Below are 27,645 nucleotides of genomic sequence, written 5' to 3' on the forward strand. Positions count from 1 at the left end.
TTTCCCTACCTTGAGCATGTCTCGAGTTTGTTCTGTCAGCCTGGTCTGCCTGTAATCGAAGCCTCCACTACGGTGAGACGAATTCGCATACTAAAGTTATGGTAATTATAACTGAAATGAAATTGAGGTTTTTGAAGTAAAACCAATTTTCATGATGTAATACTTACCATAACTTTATGGAGTCCCACCCTGTATTCCTCCCCTTGCCTCCTCATCCCGGCTGCATTTAGGCTCCATAAAAGTGGTTTGAGGAAGGGAGATCACTCCGTGGCTGCTCTGTCTTACGTCACGGTAGGGAGGTCGGGATATTTTTCTTCTTTTTTTTCGGGGGTACAAAGATGGGGGTAGGTATTGTCTATGCATACTAAAGTTATGGTAAGTATTACATCATGAAAATTGGTTTTACTTCAAAAAACCCAAAACACTGGGCTTTCATATAGCATGTTAAAATTACACACTCCCTGCTTTTATAGGTAATCTGTACAACAAAAGTCAAAGGATGCATGCGACTTTTGTCGATTAATTCAAAATCAAAAGAAATTAAAATGTGTTTACCCTAGCTTTAACACATCGCTACAAAATAAAAATGTTTCTCTATAAATCATTGGTTAAGCCTAATTACTCGCCATTTTCCTGACCAATCAAGCTGCGATAAAATCGGTACAGCAGGTATCTTGAAATTTAGTACATTGTATTATTTATCTTTATATTTTGCACGACATGGTTATTTATTATTCTTGCTCATGTCACTGGATCCATTAAGAAACTAATACATACATGTAATTTTACGGTGTAATCGTGTTTCCGGACTCGGTGTATATCTATAATTCACGTTAAGTTAAACAAACAAAAATCGAAGATGAACTTTTACCGCCAATACGCTGTTGAAAACACTGTTGCTATTTTGTATTGCTTGTATAAACAAACTCAAATTAATTAGAGACGGTTAGAGATCCGGCTAGCTTTCCAACCCATTACGTTTAGTGGTAAACATTGAATAGAAAGATAAATCTTCAGCGTCGCTCTATAAATCAATATTGGAATTAATTGCTGGTATTTGCAACGCACTCAACTACTGATTAATACGATAGGGACCGGTTAGGTTAGCCAGTATTCATAAATCCTGCGTTTAGTGGAAGCCATTTTCTTCCACATCACTCATTCATGATGTATCTATTGTGTTGCTTCGACGCAGTCACAGTATCGTTAAGTATCATCAAAGGCGGTAGCTAGCATTAGCACCAACGTTTACAGAGGCTAAGAACATCATTAAAGGAAAAGTCGTAAAAAATTAAATTTTATATATAAAATGTATTGAAATTCATCCGTGTAAAATCACGATAATTAGTAGTAGCCAAACCTTGTATATAACAAGTCCAGTTCCTGTAAGAGCTTGATAATTAATTAATCTTTAAGAGTTCGTTAAGTGTAAAATTGAAACGTTGAAGGCATATAACATGTACATTTATTGTCCTGCTTACTAATCAACGGTTACCTTCTTCATCCCTCATAACAGAATCTTGTTTAATTTACTATATTCCTACTTTTTCCACGTCTTTTTCTGCCCAAGATGGTTAATTCTCTACGATCCGTACGATAATCTGCAGAGAAACACACCCCTAAACACTAACTCCCTCATCGATCTATATAGCCTCCTCACGGAATGACCGAGTCAATCGGGTGGGCGAAGATTGTCCTGACATAACCTTTCCAACCTGTTATCGGTCCTAAGACGAAAGTACAAAGCAAACGATATTAAAAAAGAAATGTTGCTCTCGAGTGGTTTTTGGACAATTGGGTTTGAATATTGCCTTTTGATGGTTTGAATCACATTAATACAGCCATGGTCCTGACTTTGCTGTTCAGGGAGGTAGTCATCGTTCAGTCGTGTGCTTGTCCGACAACTAATACATCCTACAGAATAGCTCCCTCGGCGGTTTTCGAGGTTGCAGACTAACTACCTCTCAGTTTCCTAACGCGTTGCGCCTATATGGCCCCTCCTTATTGTTATCAGCAATGAGACAACACTGCAGACGGAATTTTACTGATTTTGGAAATATCGGTGCGTCTGTATGATTATACAGTGTAATAAAACAGGAAAATAGTATGGTGTCGGAGAATCAGGAGTTTGTGCTACATGGATATGCCTATATGTACGCTGTACAGTTACACTTATCGAAAGTGATGATATTTTACCTAAATACAATTATGATTGACAGAGGTTCTGTCATATAAAATATCTGCATACTATCGTCCCGAACTTGTATCATTCTGATGGTAAACTAAATACCATAAGAAATAGAATGTTCATCTCGTCAATAGGTGTAGGTTGATTGACATTTCCGGATGAATTATTGACAGACAAGAAACCCGTGTAGACTGCCTCAGATCATTGTAGAATGCTTATCCCGCCTTACAGCATACGTGATCCGTAATCTAAATATGATAACTTTGAAATTAAAATCCTATAAGAGAAAGAGTGCAGTGCTAAATTTACCCTACCGTGTTGCTCGAAACCATATACAGAGACAACTCGGAACAAGTACATTGAATTTAATGATTTCTATATAGAAGACTGTTGTAATAATAAAAAGATATATCGAGTAAATCAAAATCAGAAAAAAAACATATTCCCTGGCGAATCAAATTAATTAAACTAAGGTTAGACATGCAATAGACAAATGCATGCAACACGGACAAGTGTGTCCTAAGCGCTACCTTAGAACTTCTTTTGATACATTCGTACCTTCGAATTATGCTTTCAATCACTGGCTGATGAAGTACATAGTGAAAGGTTTCCATGCCATCTGTTTAAGTTTATTTCAGAATAGTTGATATGCCGAGGCACAACCACAAACAACACACATCCATACTAACAAGTGTGATTATACTATTTAATTCAGAGATATGCGTAGGTTAAAACTGATTCAGTCCGACCGATGTTTTCTATGTACGGTAAAAGAATTATTGTTGAGTTACTGAATAGTATTGTTGTAACGACATATGTCGTATAGATGCACATTCAACGGAACCAACCATAGATGAATGTTCAAATAACCTTGAAAACAGTAGATGTACTACGTGTAATATGGTCGCTAAAGCTGTGTCAAATATTTGTCATATGTTGACTTACCAAGGCACTCCCCATACTGATAAAGATAAACTATTTTGCAATAGGCAGTATTGACCATTACTTCATCACAACTTTCCGAATTCAGTTTTCTAAAAATATTTTCGCAAAATAATATTCATACATTTGTTCTAAATATGACTAATAAAATCAGTGAAATCAGGACAGGCATCCGCCCTAACGCATTTAACTGATTTCAGAACAGTCTGTGTCTGTAACAGTAATCTTTAACTTGAAGTCACGATGTTAAATTTAACCCGTATCAGCAGCTTATGTGCTTTTATAGAGTGTCGGCTTCTCTTTACAAACCGTTCTCTGGTACGTAGTAGTTTTGTGTAGAAGCTGTTGTTAAGCGAACAAAATTATATTGAGTATTTTGTTTTTCTGAATACGTACAGCAGCTACTTCTATAGTCAATTTTATTAGAATGCTAACACATTAAATGTGTCTATACTTATTTCAAAGTATTAAAAAATATCTGCCTTTTATTTAGGAATTCGCATTGAATTGTAAGCTGAGAAATTATATCAGCTGATATATATGAGTTATAGGAATTACAGTTGAACAAATATGAGTTTTTACTTTTCTACATATAACTTCAACTTTAATAAAACTAAGATTTTTCGTTTAAAGCATCGTGTGTACAACATGTAATATACAAAGTATTACTATATAATGACATTAACATCTAGTACCATTTTAAAGAACAAATATTAAGCTTACCTTCTATCCAATATGCGAAGCTTACTGTGAAAATCATGCAAGCAAGGATAGTAATAAACAATGTATTCATCTTGACTGCAGTTCAAGTTGTGTGACTCACAGCGGCACTGAAATACAGCACTGTTGAAATAAAATCCCGTCCCTTTTGTTCGTTGCTGCTTAGCTTTTAGAATAACCGCTTCACTTCCGGTGTCCGAATGTAGTCCCAATTGCCTAGAACGTTCCGCTTTCCAGAAAAGAGTGTTAGCGATTGTGAGGCGCAGCTATATATTGTCTTGTGGTGAAGTTCACGTGATCGCTCCCGCCACCGTTTATGAGAACGTGATCAATACTATCGCCTTTATGATTCCTCTTCACCAACCTACTCTCAAAATTGGCGGGAATCTGTCACCTGGGCACAGATTTATAAACGAATAAATATGTACAGAGATTGATGGCGGCTTGACAGGGCTGTGTATTCCTCTATCGCGAACAATACTAAATCACGGTCTGCTGTTGAAACTTTGTACCTTTACTATGACATTTGAAAATGTTAAAACGCATGTAAATGCATAGTCATATTTGTCAAATGCCCGTTATTTGAAAAAGAAATGTTGTACATGTTAAGATATAACCAAATGAAACACACAATTACTTGATTTTTATGCAAACGCTGCATTAAATAATGTTAAATGATGCTGGAGGAAATCACAAAAGAGGCCAAAGCAAACATTCGACATTTTGTTTATTGAAAACAAGATCAAACATGATGGACGTTCTTTTTGCAAAGTTGAAATGACATGGACAAAAAATGACGCTCTGCTAGCGTAAAAGCGCGTGGCTGTAGCTATATTAAGACCCTCCGAGGTTAATGCAACAATATGCAGGAAGAATTTTGTGTATTCTGATGTTTAAGCGGTATTATCTCAGAATGTATTTTTGGTTGACTGACGCTCTTATATGACATTCCACATAAACAATTACACTGCTGATTTCAAAAAAGGAATGAAAGGGCACATTGTAAATACCAATGGATCATCAGATGATATGTACATGCAATGAAACAGTGTTAGGATATGTAATGGTTTGTTTTGTAATAAAAGTAAATACTATAGATATTTGATCATTGTCCACATCGTTTAAGCAGAAGTAAATATTTCTATTGATTGAACTATTAACCGTTGTTAGTATATCTTTGTTTCCTGCCATATTGATGTAGGTGACCAAATATCAATAACAACAGACAGACAAACAGCTACATGCGCCGGTGGAAATCAATGCTGAGTCTGTCAACAAGTCGACGAACGGATGTTAAGTACACCCACGACAGCGTCACTGTACGTTGTGTTTTCAGGATCAGAATTATCTTATCACTGTGGGAAAACCACACATAGTCAGTGTTTTGAAAATGAAAGATTACTTAACCAAATATAGACCGTGTTCATAAAAAGGCGAAACCAAAGCGTCAACATAACAATAACTCGGGCTCAAAATCCATAAAACCTGAGCACAATGTGAACAATGGGAAACTTTACATGTTGGCCCTTAAAAAAGTTCAAGGAGATAAGACCAAGTGTTATTCAAGGGTAAGAGTATTCTGTTTAATTGGCGATACCAACGATGTAATTGTATCGTCAAATTCAAGTAATGCGACGTTCGCACATCCATACCATTGAAAGTGTAAGCATAATCAAACCACTTGACGTTCATATCATGAAGAAATATTCCATACTTACCTATGATATCATGATGGCGATCATGAAAGTCGTCCCTAATCTTCATAAACAATCATCTTTGGGAACCCTCTGTGGTACGTTTGTCAGGTAGCAATCAATATCAATAATACATGTGGCATGTAAATACCGTAGGTAAGAGAAACCGGGATATTACTATCAAGAAAGGTAAAGTTCACGATCAGAAAGTCGAAACCATACCGCTTCTCGTACAGCTTCGCAGTAAGACGTACTTGCTGGTCATGTTGTGGGCAAAGAATGAGGAAGGCAACTCAAGTAAAAGAGACTGCAGTATATAATATCAACACTAAAGCATCAATTATTAGTAAGCTGTCTAGTAGTAGAAAGCAGCTGAAGTAGAGGAGTCTATAGGGTCCTTTAGTTCAACCTAAGGAGAGTTTAAAGATCGTTGTGGTAAAAATAAAAAATAAACAAAAATAATCTGCCAGTTGAGGAGCATAGTTTGTTCCAATAGTTATGCCGACAGTCTGGTGGAAAATCTTGCTTCCGAACTAGCTTTTGTCAACCAGGAACTCAATAATTCTCAAAATTTCGTACTCATACTATTTTATTTTGGCTTTTGTTGTACTCTACAAGTAAACATCAAAATAATTTACAACCAAATATTTATAACACCGTTCGCCATTCTTAGAAAAGAAAGCTCTGATAATAACAGCACGAAGGTGTTCCTTTAGTTAAGTATGAGGTGTGATCGTGTAAAGGGTTAAAGAGTCAACTGTTTTGATAGAAGAAACATTTTTAAACAGAGGTTGTTCAAGATCGATCAAGATACCTTCGAACTATTTAAAATCCACATTCCATTTATTTCACTTATAGGCCTTCCAGTAAAATTTGTAATCCAATACAAAAGATGCCTAGTATTCCCTTAAGATAGAATTTTAACCCACCAAAAGACAACGATAATAATTATAGCACAGTTAACGTCACATTACCATTGCTAATAATTATATAACAGTAAATGGCAGCTAGTTAATGTTAAAATGATAAATACTATACAACACACAATTAATGCGAATTATGTTTGAATACGAAATTAGATAGATATTGTAAATAATGAAAGATTACCAAACAACAGACAGTCAGTGTTTATAACCATTTTCTATAATACTAGGTAGTCTGTATTCATAACAATGGAATATACTGATGAAATACTCACGAGATAGTCAGTGTAAATAGTTATAGAAAAGTAAACGTTAGATAGTCTATGCCAATAGTGATACAATACTTAACTAGCGAGACAGTGTAAATGATGATAGCATACTCAACTACATATAGACAGTGTGAATGATGATAGAATACTAACTCACATAGAGACAGTGTTAATATTTATGGAATAATAAACTACAAATTCTCAGTTTAAATAATGATAGATTACTAAACCACATGAAGGCAATGTAAAAAAATATTTTAAAACAGTAAACGATTGATAGTTTGTGTTAATAGTAATACAATACTAATCCAATGATTGACTGTGTAAATAATCATAGAATACTAAACTATAAATATGTTCAATATAAATAATGATAGAATACTAAAGTAAAAATAGTCAGCGAAAACAAGATAAAATATTCGACCACAAAAAGTTTGCGTAGAAAGTCAGTGTACATAATGATAGAACACTCAAACTCAGATGGACAGTGTAAATATGATAGAATACTACACCATAGAGAGACAGTGTAAATATGATAGAATGCTAAACTTCACATATGCATTGTAAATAATGATAGACTATTAAACTACAGATAGACAATATAAATAGTGATAGAATACTACACTATAGAGAGACAGTGTAGAAATAAATGAATACTTCACTACAGATAAACAGTGTTCAGAATGACAGAATACTAAATTATAGATAGAATTTTAAGTTCAGGTTAAATTAACGTGAACATAAAAATGCAGGTTGTCTGTGGCTTTATATAACTTCTTTGGTTATAAAGTAGGCAAATATTGTTTCTGTCATTTCAAGCGATGTATCTTCATATTTTTAGTTATCAATTATGCTTTTCAGAATGTTAACATCTTATTGTCTATTCCTATGAGTTGATATGTAAAGTATTTTACTGTTTATTTTTCTTGTTACCGGCGTTCCTTTTGACTATTTCAAAGCAATCAAACATTTCCAATGTAATACATGGCAGTAAATCAGTATGGATTGCCAATACCATTTAAATATCACTTAATTCATTTTCAAATAGTTGAAATGTTTAATACATTAAGAAATGAGACACTTTGGCGGAAACCAGGCATACCAAATCCATGAACGGAAGATAGTTTAATGGACACTGTGGATATGTGAAGGATGTGATATGTCACAATCGGATGTTAAGTTTCTCACACCGTATGACTTTGTCAATCACAAATAGCTTTTTAACGTAATTTGATAATCCATTGGAGATTCACAACTATTCAATCTTTTTAAATGTCATGAAAATAACACACGAAAGTCAAAATAATTTATTATTTTATGTCGTGTAACGTTAAGGAAATGCTGTCTTACACTGTAATGGTAATTCAAACTATTTCAAAGAGGACATTATTGATAGAATAATGTTTGCAACAATTCAATTGGCCAGCATGACAGGATAATTATTATTTTCAATTTGAGATATGTATTCTACAAATTGTCTATTTTGTTTAACTCTGCTTTTCAGTTCAGTCTTTCTGTGACAAGCCTTCACTGTAAGAGTGTTTATGTGGAATCACTGCAGAACTGTTGCCTTCGTGTAAAATCTAATGGAATAAGTGGAAAGATGTGATTACTTAAGTTACGGTAAGTATTACTGAAATGAAATAAAACCTTTTTTCATCGTATTTCTAGTGAATCGTTTACTCAACAAGGTGCGTGCTCTGCTGCTGAACTATCAGTCATCGAGGTTGGCTGCAGCCTTATAGCTTTTTTTTCTTTCTTTTTAAGCCTAGGAATTGTTACTAAAAGTATGAATGACCTTTTGCAGCAAAAAGTTGTATATATGTAAGGTTACAAAGGTGTTGTTATAAGCACATTATACACTGTTTCTGATTTCGTTTAACCTTTTGTTTGAGTTTAAACGCCAAAATGGACAAAATTACAACATGGTGGAGTGATGAGTTTACTCCTTTTAACTTCATTCATCTACAAACACATGTTTGAATATGGTATTGGGTTTCCCCGTATTCCTAGTGATGTTTACATACTGATAAATGTACATATTAAAACATACTATTTGGTGGTTTTCTATAACTGTTTTGTTGTTTGTAATAATGAAAAGCAACACAAAATGATATACAAATGACAGTACGAACGTATCGTTGAACAGAAAATTCGGTAAATGTGCTTCTGTAGAAGAGATCAATAGTAGAGATCGTGTGAATGCTATGTAAGTATATATCTGAGGCTGCAGATAGCACGGGTTCTCTGTTCTGCCGAATATATCAATGACGGCGCTTTACGACAGCGATATAATGTATATGATTGTGTATTATTAATTGACTAGCTTGATATTGTCGTAATACAGAAAAATCGACCCGGGCAATACATATCAAAAAGTCGGCCAATACACAAAACACGGCCACTACAAGATTTGTCGCGAAACACGTAGATTTACGACGTTCAGAGTTTACGTCATAGACGTCAAAGCGTAGCCTCTGGAGAAACGTTCCAAGATGGACTGACCGACGTTACCAAAATGAAAACGAATATCAAATGTGGAAGAAATGACGGACAGCTTAACTGCAGACCTCCCTCAATATGAATACTGGTCGGAGGAAGGAACAAGGCGGTTGAAGAATGTCCTAATAATAATAATAATGACATCCAGAAATCGAGATGAATTCCGCAGATGTTTATTTGGAACAGAGATGATTCTGTACTGTAGTAGACATCAACCTAACAATATCAAACCCTACCAGATTTGTACGTTTTCATAACAAGGAGTTTACACACTTTGTGTTAAATTCACATAGTTAATTAATATAGTCATTATTGATTTTGGTTTTCTCTATTGGCCTAGTTATCGGTTCTCGGCCTAACTCCATTGGCCTTCGGCTTCGCCCCAGGCCAACATAGCAGGCCTCAGACCAATAACTAGGCCAATACAGAAATAACAAATCAATAATTCTATATTATTGTTCTATAGCCATATTTTGATCAATGATTGTGTAGTATTGTTACATGTCCATATTTCTATCGATGATTTTGTTCTATATCTATATTTCTATCTATAATTTTGTTGTATTATTTTATATCTATATTTCTATCTATCTATTTTTTTTTGTATTATTTTATATCTATATTTCTATCTATAATTTTGTTGTATTATTTTATATCTACATTTCTATCTATAATTTTGTAGTTGTATTTTATATCTATGTTTCTATCTATACTTTTGTAGTATTGTTTTCTTTCTCTTTTTTCACCCATGTGTGAAAATTTATGTTTACTTTGCTTCCAACATCACGAGGCGGACTTAAATGGTTGACAAAAAGGAGGTCAGTAATAGAAAAGTGACATCAAATTACGCTAATTCATTTAGAATTCAGTTGAATTCCGTTCTTTTATTTTCCTGTCCTTGAAATGGATAATCGGGATGTTGAACCTTCACGTTTCCCCCCAAAATGCATGAATACGAGGAACCGCATCAGTGAAAAGCAGTATATTCTTCCATAGGAGTAAATGAATATTGAAACCAAAACAGTCAATATCTTATGGAGTATTTTATGAGAGCATATAAACAGCAAGATACAATATATTGAAATAGTTTGTTTGCCTGTCTCTAGGAATGGGACTTATAGGGTGTCTAAGCGTCATTTCCGTATAAACTTACCTTAGACAACAGGGTTACTACTCATTATAATTCAACAGTTTTCTGATGTGTTCTGATTGGGGGTGGCTGTGAATATCATAATATCTGTTATGAAAATATTGTAGTGTGAAGCAAATATGTACCAAACTTAACTTACGACGAATTTTGCCTTCGTTTCATCTGCGTTTGGACAGATACTTTCGGCGGTTTTAAATGCAGTGAATGAACGATTAGTATCATAGATGTATTTATTATATAATACAGGCTATTTCCGTGCAATATTGCCGTTCAATGAAAACGATATAGCACACTACAATAAACTTGCAAATGAATCTTATCACCGTGGGTTCAGGTCATATTCCTACGCCCTACAGCTTCTACGTTTGTAAACAAAATGACTGACCTAGTTACCTGAGCTACTGTATGCATTTATGGCAGAGGCAGAGGCACTGTGAAAGAATGTGTTCCGATTGGGTTTGACACAAATGAATGTGTTAGTACATGGAACTAATGTAAAGGTTCATTTACCGCGTGATCGGTTAGAGTTGAGACCTAAGATTGTGGTTCAACGCCCAACTCAGCCCCTACAGCAGACGACATCAAATAAAGCACAGCATTAAACACAGCGGTTTGTTTCTGTCCAGCAAACAGACATTGGTACATGTATTCCAGAGCAGTCAAACAAGAACACTCTGATAAAAACTGCAGCAGACCGGAAGATATTGATTGCATTTTTTCAAACTCCAGAAATTAACGAATCCCGTAGCATACAGAGCATCCCCCTCCCGAACTATCCCCGTTGCTTCCCGATTGTTTATGAGTGTCTGAAAAGTGGACGGTTCCGAATATAAACCAAACAGTCTCCACGGTATGATGTCCAGTTTTGACCGTCAGCTGCGCCGATATAATTACGGGCATGCCATTATAACGAACCCTCTGTTTGCGCAGGTGAGAGAGGTGTTGAAAAGTAAACATAAACAGCTGAACCGAGAAGGGAAAGGGTATTAAGCTTATCGCAGTAATCAAAGTGTTGTGGACAAGTGGGCAATTCGGTTTACGCACCCCTGATGTCATTTTTTCAGACACTATGGTTTTTTCACACTGTGTATTTTGGTATGCGTGGCTCCGCCGAGCATTGCGAAATGTGTTGGGGGATGTGTAACTTCAAAATGACACCGACGGACTCGAATACTTGGAGGTTACAGAGAAACAAATAAAAGCAAGGACCGGTGAGAATGCCCGCGACGTCCGTACTGTCAAGGCAAAAGTCTGGACAAACACTGAAAAACCGGACGGGTGCCCCGTGAATATTTACAAATGCTATGCGGAAAGAAGACCTTCCTCATTCTGTAAATAAACAAACCCATTCTTCATCGCGGGTACAACAAAACAAAGAACTCACCTGCAAGTTGTGGTGTGTGGTTCAAACGGCAACCTATTGGCATCAACAAACGAACATCCATGATGCAGCGTGCCATAAAAGAAGCCGGTACCAATAAGGACAAGCACTTGTCTAATCTGAGTGCCAGAAAATATCTCTGAATAAAACCGTGTTATCGAAATTGACACTTTCAGTCCCAGTTAACTTCTAAAAAGGTGTCGACTTCAATTTGTAAAGTGATGACCAGTACATTAACACTGCACGTGCCGTTGTGTCAAAATGTGTGACGTCACTGCTGTAGTCGTAAATAGTAAGCCTATTGAATGCTTTTAGTATAAAGAAATCATAACTAGAGTTGTTTTGATTATTATTAAAACATTGAATAAAGAAAAGAAACCTAAATGATTGTTTGTTCATTTAAATATTTGAACTACTTTTTGTGGCGCAGCCAGCTCCAAACATGATGCATGTAATGCGTCTTTTTGTCAGTTGTCGCTTATATGGAGGAGACAAAATGGCAACAAATAATGGAATTGTGTATAGGTATAGGTCATGTAATATTGAATTTATCAAACTCGTTTATTAATTTCATATAAAACATGCCAAAGGCTCGTTTCATATGAAGTTCATAAACTCGTTTAACAAATTCAATATTACATGAACACTCGTGTTAGATTCTCTATGTAATACAATTTATATATTTTTGATCAATAGTATACCTTGTAAAATGTGAAAGTACACTATGACACACTTTTTTATCACTTTTACAATTACGTGTTGAAAATCGTAACATTTATATTAAAATGATGCATGTATAGTTTTTAATACAGCGTGGTGAAGAAACGTTTGCACGATCAGGAATTATATATATACAATGCTGTTGTTATCATGAAAAACAACTGTGAATCAAAATAATCTACATGACAAATACGGTTCGTTAATGTATCTATCTATGTGGATTACAACTGCTCTACACGAGACAAACAAGACGATTGACATCTCATATAAACCAATAATATGAAAGTAATAGCCAGCGCAATAAAATAGCTATGTTTTCTGTAATTCCCAGCAGAGATACGCTAAGAAAATATATGGTTTGATCACAAAACATCAACAAAATTGCTTTATACTTCCATTTGCATTGTCAAAATTGCTGTTAATAGATCGGATAATAAGCTTAGAGGACTTTCCTTCACAGCAGTTTGGTAAAAGCTTCCATTTGTCAACGACTGCGAATGCGTTTTGCACAGCATTTATGGCACCATGTTGACATACAATTTATCAACTTTCAATCCGCCAAAAATATATACTGATAGGAGTGATTGCCAACCGGAGTCATTTTATATATTGTGTGAAGATTTTTTTAATAAATAGTACATTTATATCATAAGGGACTGAAACAATCAATATTTTTTATTTGAAATAGTTTCGTTTATTTCTTCGCTTTATAAAAATAAATATACAACATTTGATATACATGTAGCGCCCTATCTTGCTAACATAAGCCACTCTAAAGCGCTTTACAGTACATAGATATACAATTTTATTGAGTCAATACAATTAGCATATATATTAATCAATACAATATTGAGGAATTATCAGGAGCTGCCTTATCTGGCGCTAACTACCAGTCCTTTACCACCTGGCTAATATCTCCCTATGTGGTATCATATCGTATCATATATAGTGCCACCTCACTTGAATGCTACAGCACAGATACCGCAATACCCACCCCTTGCCATTTTATACTCAACCTGTGTTGTTGGAGTTGTGTGGGCAGGAGAAAAACACTTTCTCTGAATGTTCCATGCGTACGGCCACTCCGGGGATCGAACCCCGGCCACTTGCTTGGAAGGCCGGAGTGTTAACCACTCGAACCATCCTCCCATAACTCTAGGACGATTTCAATTTCTCGACTGGCAATTTTACTTTCCCTAATAGCAACAGTCAAACCTCTCCTTTAATAACTGATAATTTTTCAGCAATAAATTCTACTTCTTTGATTGTCCATGGTCTTCAACGTGAACCGATATTTAACTGTGGGTTTTATGATTTACCATGTTAAAAGAAATCTTCACTGCATTTACATCGGCGGTTCCAGTGTGGACTCTCCTGGATCTGTCAGATATATCAAACCAACTACTCGTGTTGTGCAGGAAACCCTCATAGTTACAGAAAAGCTTGTCCTGCTTCCCCTTTTTTATGTTTTCCCTTTATGTGTTGTATGAACCCTGTTTCTGTTGTTGTCTTTCAATACGTTTGTATCTAGTTTGAGTTGGACATTATTTTTATATATAGATAAGATATCACCTTTGTTGTCTATAATTCCTGATTCCATTTGCGACAACCGCGCTGTCTTTGAGCTGTACACTGTAATCAGATTCCATTATAGTGAACTGCTAGGGTAGCAATCATCCATCTAATGTCAGCTGTAAATGTAGAAGCTACCGACGCCATACAAAATATACATAAATAATATTTGATTGTGATCTAAACTTATAAATAAGGAGTAACACGTTATTTGTGATCGAGCTATATTCATACTTTTAAAGAGTAAACAGGTGTAAACAAGTAGTCCTAATTGTAACTGAAAATAGATTGTATAAAAAACGTCCGCTTTAAAGGCTGCAATGCCATGCCTTACGACTTGGCTGTATCGAGTTGCTATATCTCAACAAAACCTTAACTCGAACTCAAAATCGGCAAAACAAGGTCAAAGAATGGCCATAACAGATTACATGGAGATCCTGGAAAAAGTACAAGGAGAGATAAGCGTCTTCTGTTTCATCGAGAACACCCATCAAGTAAATATAAGTTCTGTTACATTCTCAACATGAGAATCGTTGCATTTGCAAAAAAACAAGAAGGCACAGTTTTGTACAAAAAAAATAATAATTTTATATCACACAAGTAAATAGCATATCTCCAAATGAGATCATAAAGGCGACCATCAAACTTTCCCATAGTCTTTATCCATCCGCATTCCTGGAAACCAAACATTAGCACTCTTAGATAATATACAGATTAAGTAATTCTTTTACTTTTCCTGTTAAAAAACATGCATGTCTTGTATTTGTCATGAACGGAATGACACATCAACTGAAATAATGAAATAATATTGAATCTATATAAAGCTAATTGCTAACACATGACTCGTACTAATATTATCACTAATGAGTAAATAGAATGCTGTGCAAATCAATATTTCAAGAACAATGTTCACATTGTAATAGTATCTCGGCCAAATCACTTTCGTTGAAAGATATCAGCTGTATTGATTCCTTGTTTGAGTTCCTCGACATCAAGCAAATGGTCATTTATGGAAAAACCGAAGTATGTTTGGGGACATTAAACATCAATGACGCTGATTAATAACAGGGTTTATAACGTTTTCGGGCAGCGCACCGGTTTCAATCCGTCACTGTCATAAGGCTAGAAGAACCTAAATATCCATCATTTCCCTAAAATTAATTTCTGGCTGGTGATATCAATCATTGCCACACTATGTACTTTAACATCGTTACTTTTAGTCGAAGGCAGTTTTGACAAATAACTTTTAAATTACACAAACAAAAATGCTTAAGGGCTCGCTATGGGATAGTTCGATGTAAATTAGAATGCTTCTATATATGTTCTTGGGTATCGTTTTTGTTATGAATAATGTTTGTCTTAACAAATCTGTTTGTTAGAGCTGTATCTTTAATAACACCCTGTGCGTCACCAGATCTGTTGAGGTTGCCATAATTTCACCCCCAGATTTTCGTAGATATTCGTCATGGCTTTCCCGCTAGTTTCGATGTATCCTCAGCTTTACTTAGCTTTTACTTTATCATGGGTATATCACACAATGTATTGTAACCATTTATCGTCTCCTGAAAACTAACAAAACTAACATAAGTCTCTTCAATCTCTGCAATACTTTTTTATTTAATATATACATACATATATAAATAACATAGGAAACTTATTGTGGATAGCCGTCTTTTAGATACATTTATAGAGATGTTTTTACATTATGATGTTGGAATATGTTTTGTTAGGTAAAAGATTTTAGGACATATTTTAGAAAAATCAGTTGTGATTTAAATACAAACGAAAATAATGTAGCTGTCATATCTATTCTACCGGCGTTTTCCAATAATGAGAGAGTTCTGTTCCAAGAAAAAACAACTGGGTAAAACTATATGATTGTATATATTTGGAGCATATTTTGTGGAAATCAAGACAAACGTCTATATGAAAATTGATAATCTAAGAAAGAAATAGTGAGAATGTTTGCATTTATGACTTAAACGTGTTCCTTATGTTAAACGGCAAGAATTTTCAGTAGACCGCCTGTATAACCATTAGCCAACCGATGACCAGTGTGCTTTTATTTTTTAATAGGAAAACAAATTCGTAGAACGCATTACAATAAGTAATATTGACCTTTCAAAGTCTTTCAGTTTCCAGATGTGTATTGGCCATATCGCTCGTATATACCATCGTAAAATAAAAACAACAATACAGCTCTTCTACATCAGCCACCTGTTTTGCATCCTCGATACTCCATGGATCACGCTCACTTTCGCTCTCTGCACCCATGAAATTTGTCATAGCAAAATCGAAGAGTCAGTGTGCACCACCTTGTGGATGAGACGAGAAGAGTTCGATCCTTTGATGTACATCAAAAGAATCTGTCGTTCGCGTGACGATAAATTTGATTGGCTTTGAGGTCGGATGACGCTCTTCTGTAATCTTCAAAGGAAATATATCAACCTAGCGATTGGTCAGGTGTTTTTACCTGACACCAGTTAAATAGCTAGTCACGTGCCTTCAATTTTGCTATTACACACTACAGGGGTGTAGAGAGCAATAGTGAGCGTAACCCTTGGTGTATCGAGAATGTCTGTTTGATATTTTCTAACAACATGATCCTCATAGATGACTTTCGATATTTTGATTGCGTCCTTTCCTTTTCCTGAGATTACCATTCTTGCTTCTCCCATCTTCAGTATTTAAATATCGCAATTGATTCGATTCAATATTCATGAGCTTGTTCAGCATTTATATCGAAATATGAAATATATCGAATGCTGACAGAAAAAACCTAAAGACAAGGTTTCGTATGCTGCATGTTGATAAACTCTATGTACAAGTTTTGTGGTTGTAATCTTGATCGCATTGCAAAAATAGTCTTTTTCATATTGTGATAAGAATACCTCTTTTTTATCATGCTCATGTTTTATCTTGTCGTAACTTGAATTAAACGTAAATGTATTGACTAGTGTTGTCGATGAAGCAGAGGAAGCTTACTTTTCCGGAAGATCAGGCCAATGTTGCTGAAAGTTTGTTAGGGTTAACCATAGGTTAGGGATGATTTGAAGATTTGGATACAAGAAAATCAAGAACATCTAATAATTTTACTCTTATTGATTTGTTGTATATGTTTTGAGGATTTTACTCTGCTCTAAAAAAAACATGCTTCTTTTTGACAAGATTTTGTTTGTATTATTCACTTACCACTGGTTACAAGTAACCAACCTTTGAATATTTCAAAGATATCCATCCAATTTATTTATTAATTTATTTATTTTCATGTTTGTGCCATGCTTTGTCGATCTTGAGTTCAAAGTATGGTTATACTCACAGTTCAACGTTTGGTATCCTCTTGCTGTTTTTAACTTCTGACTGATGGTTGTTAATACATCCAATAAAGGGACTATGTATAGTAAACTGCAGCAACGTCAGTAAGGCATCCTCGTGTCGCCAAATAAACTAACATTTCGGCTTTAAACACATTAGTGTCCGCATTCCAAATATGTACAAAGGCGTTTCATGTAACCCCTACTTTTAGGGGTACTCCACGGTAGCCACATACCTTTCTTTTTATGTTCTGCATTATCTCAATTAAGATTATCAGCTAATGCTACAAGGATCAAAAACAGAAAAAAATCATTCACAGCCATTTCATTGCAGAGCTATCTGTATTGACAAAACATGTCAAATAGATAGGGCAATAACTTCATCATAAAACATATATCCTAAGCAACTGATAGCCTTGTCTCGATGATTATTTAGGCAAGCTACGGAGAGCTTAGGCGCGTTCAGATAGTATAGTCGAAGCTAATAACAGCCTAGCATCGCCATAATAATATAGGCTTAGCTGCCGGCAACTTCGCCATATCCAGATAGTATAGACTAAGCTACTGGAAGACAAGTATCTCTGTTATGGCATAGGTAAAACAACAGACAGCTTAGTCGTGCACATATAGCAAAGGCTACGATACTTACAGCAGAAACAACTTTTGGCATTTTCTTCAATTGCAGCTTGAACTTGTTATACGTGGAGAAATACTGAAAACGAGAAAATACAAAAAGTACAATAAGTTGTATCCCACAAATGCCTTTAGGTTTATTTGTCAAACTGGCTTACCGTCAACGTCCTTTTAACATGTCCCATTTTCTTTTGTCACCAACACTTTCCCTAAATGTCTCTTTAATGTATTGCCACATCCGTATAAAACGCCAAAAGGTTCGGTTGACAGACAGCGGGTAGCTTCAAGACATATCTCTTTGTGGAGACAAATCTATAAAATAAATGTCACTTTAACGCCGGAAAGCAAACTCCTGTAAACAGCTATCTCGACTCTTGTTTGTTAATGTTAAATGTCACACTGTATTAATTTGGTATTGATAACTGCAGCTAATACGTTAAACAAGACCTACATATTGTAGAACGGCTATACGTTCTCTGTTATAATACAGTTGATGTGATACACCCCAGAATAATAAAGGCCAAAAGGGTTTGATCAGACAAAATTGAACATTTTGTGTCTTGCACATCTAATATCTTTCTGACCGTATGATTTAACAGGTATTCCTGAAATATGAAAAATAAAAGATACCTCAGAGTCAAACCTCAAGGGCGAGATCATAACTTACTGTTGGTTGACAACAAACAGTCTTAGGACTTCGAATGGATCAAACGACAGTAATATCGGGGGCAAAACCATGTGTTATTAAATGGTAAACATATCCCGCATTAACCTCACAACCGTAATTATATGTCCAGAGTCACTTCCAGGAAAACGTGTAGGCTACCAATGATACAAAACATACAGTGATTAAGTCCTAGATCGTGATAGAGAAGGAGTTTCATTATCTTCCAGAAACTTATGAAACTGTTATGCATACGTGAACGACCTATTTTAACGATTATCTATATTTATATCTTCAAAACATTTTTGTTCGGGGGTTTTGTTTGATAGATCATTTTCAATTGTGAGAGTTTTAAGCCTCAATCTTTGTTAATCTCTGCCTGTTCCATTTGTTGTAGATCTCAAAATCAATAGAAGTTTATCAATGACTTTAATTTGCAAATAACACCAATGTTTCTACTGGCCATGCTTTTTTTTTCGTTATAGTAAGAGAAAACTGAATCTGTCTGAAAAGGCATACGATGAAATACATCAGCCATGTGACTCTCTGTTGTCAAATGATGCCGTTGCTCACATATTAAAGAGTTTGTCGTCTGGTTGTAGCCAAGTAACTAGCTTGTCCATGACTTTATTGTAATTGTAGTATCATTTTCGCTGCCAGTGAATGGTCCTACTGTGTCCAGAATGTAGCCATCTGGTAGGGCGATGCTCATGAATTTGAGATAGTTTCTCTTCTTCTGGCCACAGTAGGACATTCTCTGGAGCTTGTGGTCGGAGCTTTTCTGGATATAAATATAGGTGCCATCTAATATGGCAGTGGCTTTATCTCCAAAAAATGCTTCTGAAAAGACAGTATTGTGCCCGAGCAACTGTTCTCTTGTCAAGTGATCCGGACCTAGNTACAATTATGCGAAAATGTGTGATAAATAACGAACAACTAATTACACAAAATAACAAGACAATATAATAAATCACATTCAATACCTCCAAGAAGCGCAGAATTGATTGATTACTTAGAACAAAATAAAGTATTTCATATGGATAATCTATCTATTCGATGTGGCGTGGTCGGCAGGCACAAAGAAAGTGAGACAAGTTAATATTCCTATAAGACATCAAGATCACTCAAGTCATAGTCAAAATCATGGTTTTTTGTTCCAAAATATTGTGGTCTAGAAAAGAAGCGATCTTTACGTAAAATATATATATATACTAAGGAAATTAAAAATAAAATTTGAAAATAAGTGCTAGCCGTTTCTAAGACGGATGCAAAAAGCAACATAAAATATGCGACATATTTTAAAAGTCTGTTTACTCCGTCATTTACCTGTCCTTACATTTACATAACGGAACATTCTCCGTAGTATACGTGAAATTTCTGATACTGGGCCCGGCTGTTTTTGTAGCAATATCACAGTAGTATATCATAACATTGTAGAATGGAGACGTGATGATCTAAAATATTAACCAACATCCATTGTCACCTATAATGAAAGAGAACTACACGAGAAAAATGAGAAAAGCATGCATTACGTGAATGTAATAAACAGCATGATTATAAAACAAACATTTCACATTTTTTATCATAATTGGATTGCTTGTGACTATAGAGAGACACTGTGGGTAGAAAATAATTTAATTTAATTACAGAACCTTTATTCATTAAAGTAACGTATGAACAACTCTATCATGACAGGGGTAATATATACTAAAATTTTCAAGATTTTTCTTACAAATTCAATTATACGAGACGGTTATTATTTGCCTAGAAAAGGAGAGGTAGCATAAGGATGTTATTGCTTAAAATATTAACGTAGAAATGCAAACACTTTTTGAAGCAGCTATGCTTAGCATCCTGCAGTTACATCAAGTATATACATGTATGTACAAGTATATCTGTATGAATGATATTTCATTTGAATTGTATATGCATTTATGTTTTCTGATTTGACATTCAGTGCAAAAACGCTTCCCATTTGTGAGTTATGCTTTCGTTTTGAGATATATTATAGTCATTTTGCATTGACACGATGCTTTATTTTCATTTTCTCTGTTACGTCAACATATCAAAGTGTGTGTGATATGGTATAGGATATATTCACTATGTCTTTGATTGTAAGTAACGACATCATTTCTTCCAGGTTAAATCTGACACCATGACAGATACCACACATGCTGCATATTTCACCGATCATATTTGATTAATTTTTTGTTTGTTAATGTGAAGTTTATTTCGGTTCTTATCATTTCTCCCGGAAGTCTAACACGCAGACTTTCTCACTATCAGTAAATGTTTTTGCTGTCAGTGCGATATTTAACAAAACAAAAAAAGAAACGTTTTTTTAATAACCACAATGTAAAAGAATCATCCATATCTGATGGTGCAGTATAGGTATGTTACACCATTGGATTCACATATTGATGTCAAGGATGCGGTTTACCCGTTATCTTACAGCGAAACAACATGATACAAGCAAGATTCAGTAAGACATGTCACTAGAAATATTCATCTAACTCTCGTAGGCAATCAAAACCTATAAGACAGATTTCTGTAGTTTTACAACGTTTCAAGAAATTTACAGTCGGAACACAGGAAGAGCACTTTGGACCAAAGCTCAACCAAACCGAACTATATAAACAGGAAAACTCAAGGGCTAAAAACAAAATCGCTTAAACGTGATGAGACAATGTCAAACAATGACAATGAGTGAATGATAGGACCGATTATAAAAAGTTACTTTTCATACACATGTAGATTAGCTAATCTGTATACAAATATATTGATTCTGTATAAATTTATTTTGTGTTTAGATGTGTTGTGTTTATCTATTCTATATGCATTTCACTGTGTAAAGATGACTTTCAAGGATAGTGTATATTTCAAACTAGATCAAGCTAAACTAGCACACGTCGTAATTAAACCAACAGCCTGTCCTCTGTGTACCAGAAGTGTTGAGACATAGACCAGCATTAATACCACCTGCATAGAATTTAACTGTTGATGCTTAACCACTCATTAGATTACTTAAAGGGCAAATTACTAAATTAATACTACGTATTACGTACATGTTATTAAAGCGAAAGTTGCCCGGTTTGCTTGAAGCTTGATATTGAAGCATGAAAAACAATCGAACACGTTATTGACTGGTAAGTGCAATAATTGCTACCAACTGTAAACCTTTCTTAATTTGTGTTGATTTATAGGATATTGCGTTTAAAGTGCAATGAACCATATGTGTTGTAATTATCAATGTGTTCAATGCTATATCAAGCTTTTCATGCAACAGACACTGACATATCAGTTTGGTGCTTTGTCGAGATCATCTCCAACTAATCCGATTTTCCTAAATTACCTGTCCTACATCTGCTGGTTCATCTTATCAGCAGGATGAGTGTTGGCGAGTAACTGTAGGATCTAAGACAAATTTCCCTAGGGACTTCATTCAGATTCAGCACCCTGTCAAAGATTGGATGTGGCCAATGTAATATTTTTCTCTACGTTAATGCCGATTTGAGTTGGTGTTTATAGCAATCCCATAAGACTGAGTAATTATCACAAGACACGGTTTGAAGCAATTTGATAAATTCAAATTGATTTTATATTCTGCGCCATTTTCTTTTATACATTTTGTACAAATGGTTTATAGTTGGAATCCTGCTGAATTTTGTATGTTTTGTATTCATTCAGGTGGTGTTTATATTCGAAAATAGGAAATAAAAAAGGATAAAAAGTGCAAAAAATACTGGAAATGACAATTTCGTTCAATAGCAATAAGTAACCTGTCAGGATCTATGAGACCTCAAACCTCAAGCTTTCGACACGCTCTCGGTGTCATTAATATTTGATGAACGGTATTCACTGGCGTTTACAGGTGACAAACAATGGTCATCGTCACGTGACCAAATGTCCTGAGATATCTTCGGGAACACATACAACCAATCTATGGGAAGGTTGGACGCTTGGCACTGGATTTCTATGGCAGTTCGTGCTTCGCTTCTGAAGGTTTTGTTTCCATTTTCACTCTTTTTGTGATATTGATATTTTCCCCTTCTTCTGTGATGGATGCTAGCCCGTTGTTGATATGTTCCGTAAACCTTGGCCTGTATTCATGAAACCGTTCTCATGCTCAAGCAAGGATTATGTGTTCAAGTCTTTCAACTTGTTCCAGGTATAAATTAGCAAAAAATAGTATGTTGTCGATGATGCGGAAATAAAATTAAAGAGACCTTAAGCCAAATACTCAATGTTTCAATGTTTATATTTGACTTTTAAATCGTTTGACATGATTTAGATCATTTACAGGAAAGTTGGTTGGAGCACAAATGACATTTGTTTAGTACCCGTACAAATAAATAATTTTATGTCAGACTGAAACGTTTTTACCTTTAATTTTTGTCTTAGTAACTTGGTACAGGGCTGGCAGGTCAGGAAGTTACGTAATATGACATGGCTCTCACGCCTGATGGAAAACTCCCAGGTCCAATACTTACCATCGTTGGTCAGAGGTCTAAAATTAACGAACGATCATTGGCTGTCCAATCATAAGCCTTATCTCCAGCCTCTGGACCAATCACAAAGGTCGTTGACCATCATTTGTCCTCAGAGACGTGATTATCCAGGAGTATTATTGGTGTAGAACATTTATACCAAACTCCTGAAATTTATTTTGTACCTTTTAATTTCCCTCCAAATTTTTGCACTGCTCGGTTACAGATCATACTGAACTGAATCTTTCTAGATCATATGATATTCCTGTACATGTCTTCATATATATATATCTTGTATTCATTACACCTATGGTTTATGATAAAGATTATTTTTGAGTACTCCATGCTTGTTACACATGTATGTACTATGAGATTGCCGATGTTTTACCCCATCTTTGCTGTCATAGCCATATGTTAAGCCAACATTTATAGTTTAGAGTACATCTTTAAGTATTGTGATATTTAATCAAGATTGATCTTGATTGGTACGTCATTAATACATGACATTAACAACACAATAGTCTCATTTATTATTTCGAATCCTACATATGATCTTACAGCAAACTAGCTGTGGTATCTTTGCTCGGTTTCAGAGATGACATAAACTCTATGCTTGCCATGTGACGATTTTATGGAGACAGGCCCTGGTGTTGAACGTTTCACTTGATCATGTACACTCTCCTACAACTTTTCTACTTTGGGTGTGGTATATTTAGAGTCGCGTAAAAGTGATATGGTGTCTGATTATTGGAATGGAATTTTGTTTTCCTGTCGCCTAGAACCTCACAGGTAACTAGCTATCAACACCTTTACCAATACGCTTGCTGTACCATACTGTATGCTTCTGGATTTTTGGAGCTAATGATTAAAAATGTATACAAGTGTTTACCCGGTTAACCCGGAACTTGGCGTCTAGAGCTACCTTGTTGTGCCAATAAATTAAGCGATAGCATTCCAGGTTTTTGTTTAGTTTTTAAATGTTTAACATCCTATTAACAGCTAAGGTCATTAAAGGACGTGCCTCCAACTGGGTTATGAATGCGTGCATTTGTGTATGTGTGCCGGGGACAGGTATGTTGGTGTACTTGCCTCTTTATGATAGCAATAATCTGATGCTGACTTTATATTGCTATCTAATTGAAATACCATTCCTAAAGCACCAAGTAAAGCATTCCGTCCGATCACATTATACCGACAACGGGTGAACCTGTTGTTGTTTTTACCCAAAACGCTGAACGTTAATCAGAAAATAACGACAACCTTATTTTAAAGACTTTGGTATGTCCCGGCATGGGGACAGAACCCATTGCCTTCCTCACCTGGACGAACGTTCAACATTAAAGTTAAAAGTGAGGAATTGCAAAGCAAGCATCTTCGTCTCAAGCAAGTGTCAGGACAGTAGGAACGCTGGTTAAGGATATAATGTCTCTTCCAAAAGGAAAACAATTGTTTTCCAAAACAAAGGGCGAATAGTGGAACAATCATATTAATAGTTGCTGGGCGTTCACTAAAACACATAATGGATAGTGGTGGCCGGGTAACAATATTCGAATGTATATTATTTCACGCAACGAGAACGCTTTAATCTAAATCCTAGTTGAAACAACTAGTCTTTAACTTAATCCACTCATTATTTGTAATGGGTATTTTACTGTCTTTGCCTCCTAACAAGGATTTGAGGGCTTAATTACAGAGGCTTAAGGTAAAGCCCCTGAAAATATTGACTGAAATAAATCTGAGTTTGATTGTGATAAAATCAACTGTAGTATTAAATAGAACTTCATTTCTTCCACACTTCATCGCGCTGCGTTCCAGTCTTTGCTTAGAAAAATCATTAATCTTAGATCAAAGGCGCTTTTATTCTGAAAATGATATCATCACGTCATCACTTGATGTAATGTTGTCATATATTTTGGATCAAAATTTCTCTCTACACATGATTGATATATTCTCTTGATCAAATAAGTCTGTGGGCTACGTGTTTTGTTTTGCATATAGTATGGGCACAAGCATTTACATTGTTATAGAATTTCAATAGCTTGTCCGTAGTTTAATTCGAGTTATCGCTTCATGTACTTCATCTGCATTTCCATACAAAAGGATACCAACCAATTCAATTGCATCATGTCAAGAGGATGGAACGTAGTGAAACTTAGGTACACAATGGGACAGTATGTATTCGGGTATTACCAAAGTGTTTGTAGAAATTGAACGCTCTGAAGATCGATAGGTTTTAATAAAGGACAAAGCGTACACAAGCTTTTTTCTAATCGATAGATTTCATTCAGACCATGGTGAACATTCTTTAGTCTGTGACGTCACACATCCTGGACATTGTAAACGTTGCTAGTTGATGGAATAACAATTCACGAATTATGTAAATAATACCAGTTTTTTTATTTATACATTTATCGACGTTTTACGGGGATAAAATGATACTGTCGAGTTGATATTTGACAATAAAACTACTTCATTACATGACATTCATCTATTTGCACACAATCCAGTCCAAGATTATAAGGAAATATTGAGGTATACATTATAAATAGACGGTGATATATTCCTATCTAAGCAGAGTACTAGGCACTAAAGAAAAAAAAGTCTTCTAATCTCAGCGTCGGTTTCTCTGTGATTTGTGTCTTACTTCAGCGGCTGCATACCCGAAGTCTGAAAAGAATCCCAGTTGCTTCTTAGTAACGATTTCAAAAATAGCCTTCTGGTCAAAAGCTTATTTATATTGCAATTTAGCAAAGACTATAATAATAAATAGAAGACACACGTAAACATGTAATCAACGACTTTTGTTTAAGAAAAACTTGAACTTCATATTTGATCAACTGGAAGTTGCTGATACAATGTTCATCGGTACAATAAATTGATATATAATGTAAAATAGTCTTTGTGTCATTCAATGTAGTTTAAAAGAGAGAGTATATTTGAATGGTCGTTAGATGATGAATACATGGATTGGGTGTGTTTACAGATGTATGATGTGACTGATGATTAAGTTTGATTTACCTGTATACACGGAACGTCCATGGAGGTATCTCCCTTACGTTTGGAGACGTAAGGGAGTTAAGTGGAAGAGATAAAAAAAATCAGTATATAAAAATCAAGATGGTTCTTAGAAAAGATAAATATTATGTTGATATCTACAGAGTGTCATATTTATAACTTCCAGTCAAATTGATACTTTTACAGATTAAACAGCTACATCAATATTCTTGTTCACGTTCCTCCAGTGTACAGGTTGCACAATATCAAGCAAAGGCCAACATTCACCATCCGTCTGTATATCCCTTTGTCCATTGTTCAATGTTTATGACACAACAAGGCTATATCTTAAAATGGTTGGTAACCTAAGCTGTTGTAATGTAATTACCTATCTCTTTGTAGTTTATTCCAGGTAGGTAATCAGCTTTTAAAAGCAAAAACTTGTCTTCTAATAAGTGCACAATATATTGTATTTCGAAACGAAATGCTGGTTTTGAAATTCGATCTTCGTTTTACTAAACTGTAATTGTTGTTTTAATTACCTAAAAACAAAGCGCCCGCTGAAATGCGTGTTCGTCACCAGTATTTTCCTCCTGTAGCTTTACTGGAATGTTCACTTCATGACCCCCGTTCATCTAAAATTAGTCAGATGTACATTCTGCGTAGATACATTATTGCCCTACTATTTCATCGACAATAAGTTAGAAGTATGGGCCTGTTTTCACTGGTTTTCAGTTTTTATTTTATACTGTTATCGATTTGAACATTTTGTAAAAACAAGTAAATAACTATATAAATAAAACATAACACGTTCCCTTGAAAAAGACGGGATATATAAAACGTAGGTATATTATAAATTCCCATACGGTCAAGCATCCACATATCCCGATTTAATTTCACATGTAAAGTCTAAGAAAGATAACTCTTTACGTTTTATATATTTCCTCATTTCCAGATATGCAATATTTATACTCACTACCTTCTACAAATGTGTTATTACGTTACTTCATTCTAATCTATCAACACATAACTCCCAATCGGGAGTTCCATCCTCAAGTCGTTTTTAACTCTTTATGTACTCACAAACTGACGACAAATAATAATGGATATATCAGTTTATAGATAAAAAAAATACAAAGAGACTGTATCACGGTCATTGATTTGTTTAGATGTCAATACATAGTCTTGTTGAGAAATGTGGTTGTAGTGTGTCAATAAAAAAGTATTATGTGCATTGCGTAGAGCTGATTTAGGACGAAAACCATTAGCTTCTTACTTAAATCAAAATGATAATGCTACTTAAAAGAAACATCTTTAACCCAAACGTGTCCGGCAGCTCAGAACAGCACAGTTGTATATCATGTATATTTACAATATCCATAAAAAACAGCGACAATTTTAATTGTAACTTTAGTTATTTATTTACCATTGTTTTCATATGAATAACAAATAACATTTTTGCTCTGGATCAAAACAAGAGATATCAGCTAAG

The sequence above is a fragment of the Mizuhopecten yessoensis genome, unplaced genomic scaffold, assembly GCF_002113885.1.
Source record: "Mizuhopecten yessoensis strain PY_sf001 unplaced genomic scaffold, ASM211388v2 scaffold10447, whole genome shotgun sequence".
In the NCBI taxonomy this organism is placed as follows: Eukaryota; Metazoa; Mollusca; class Bivalvia; order Pectinida; family Pectinidae; genus Mizuhopecten; species Mizuhopecten yessoensis.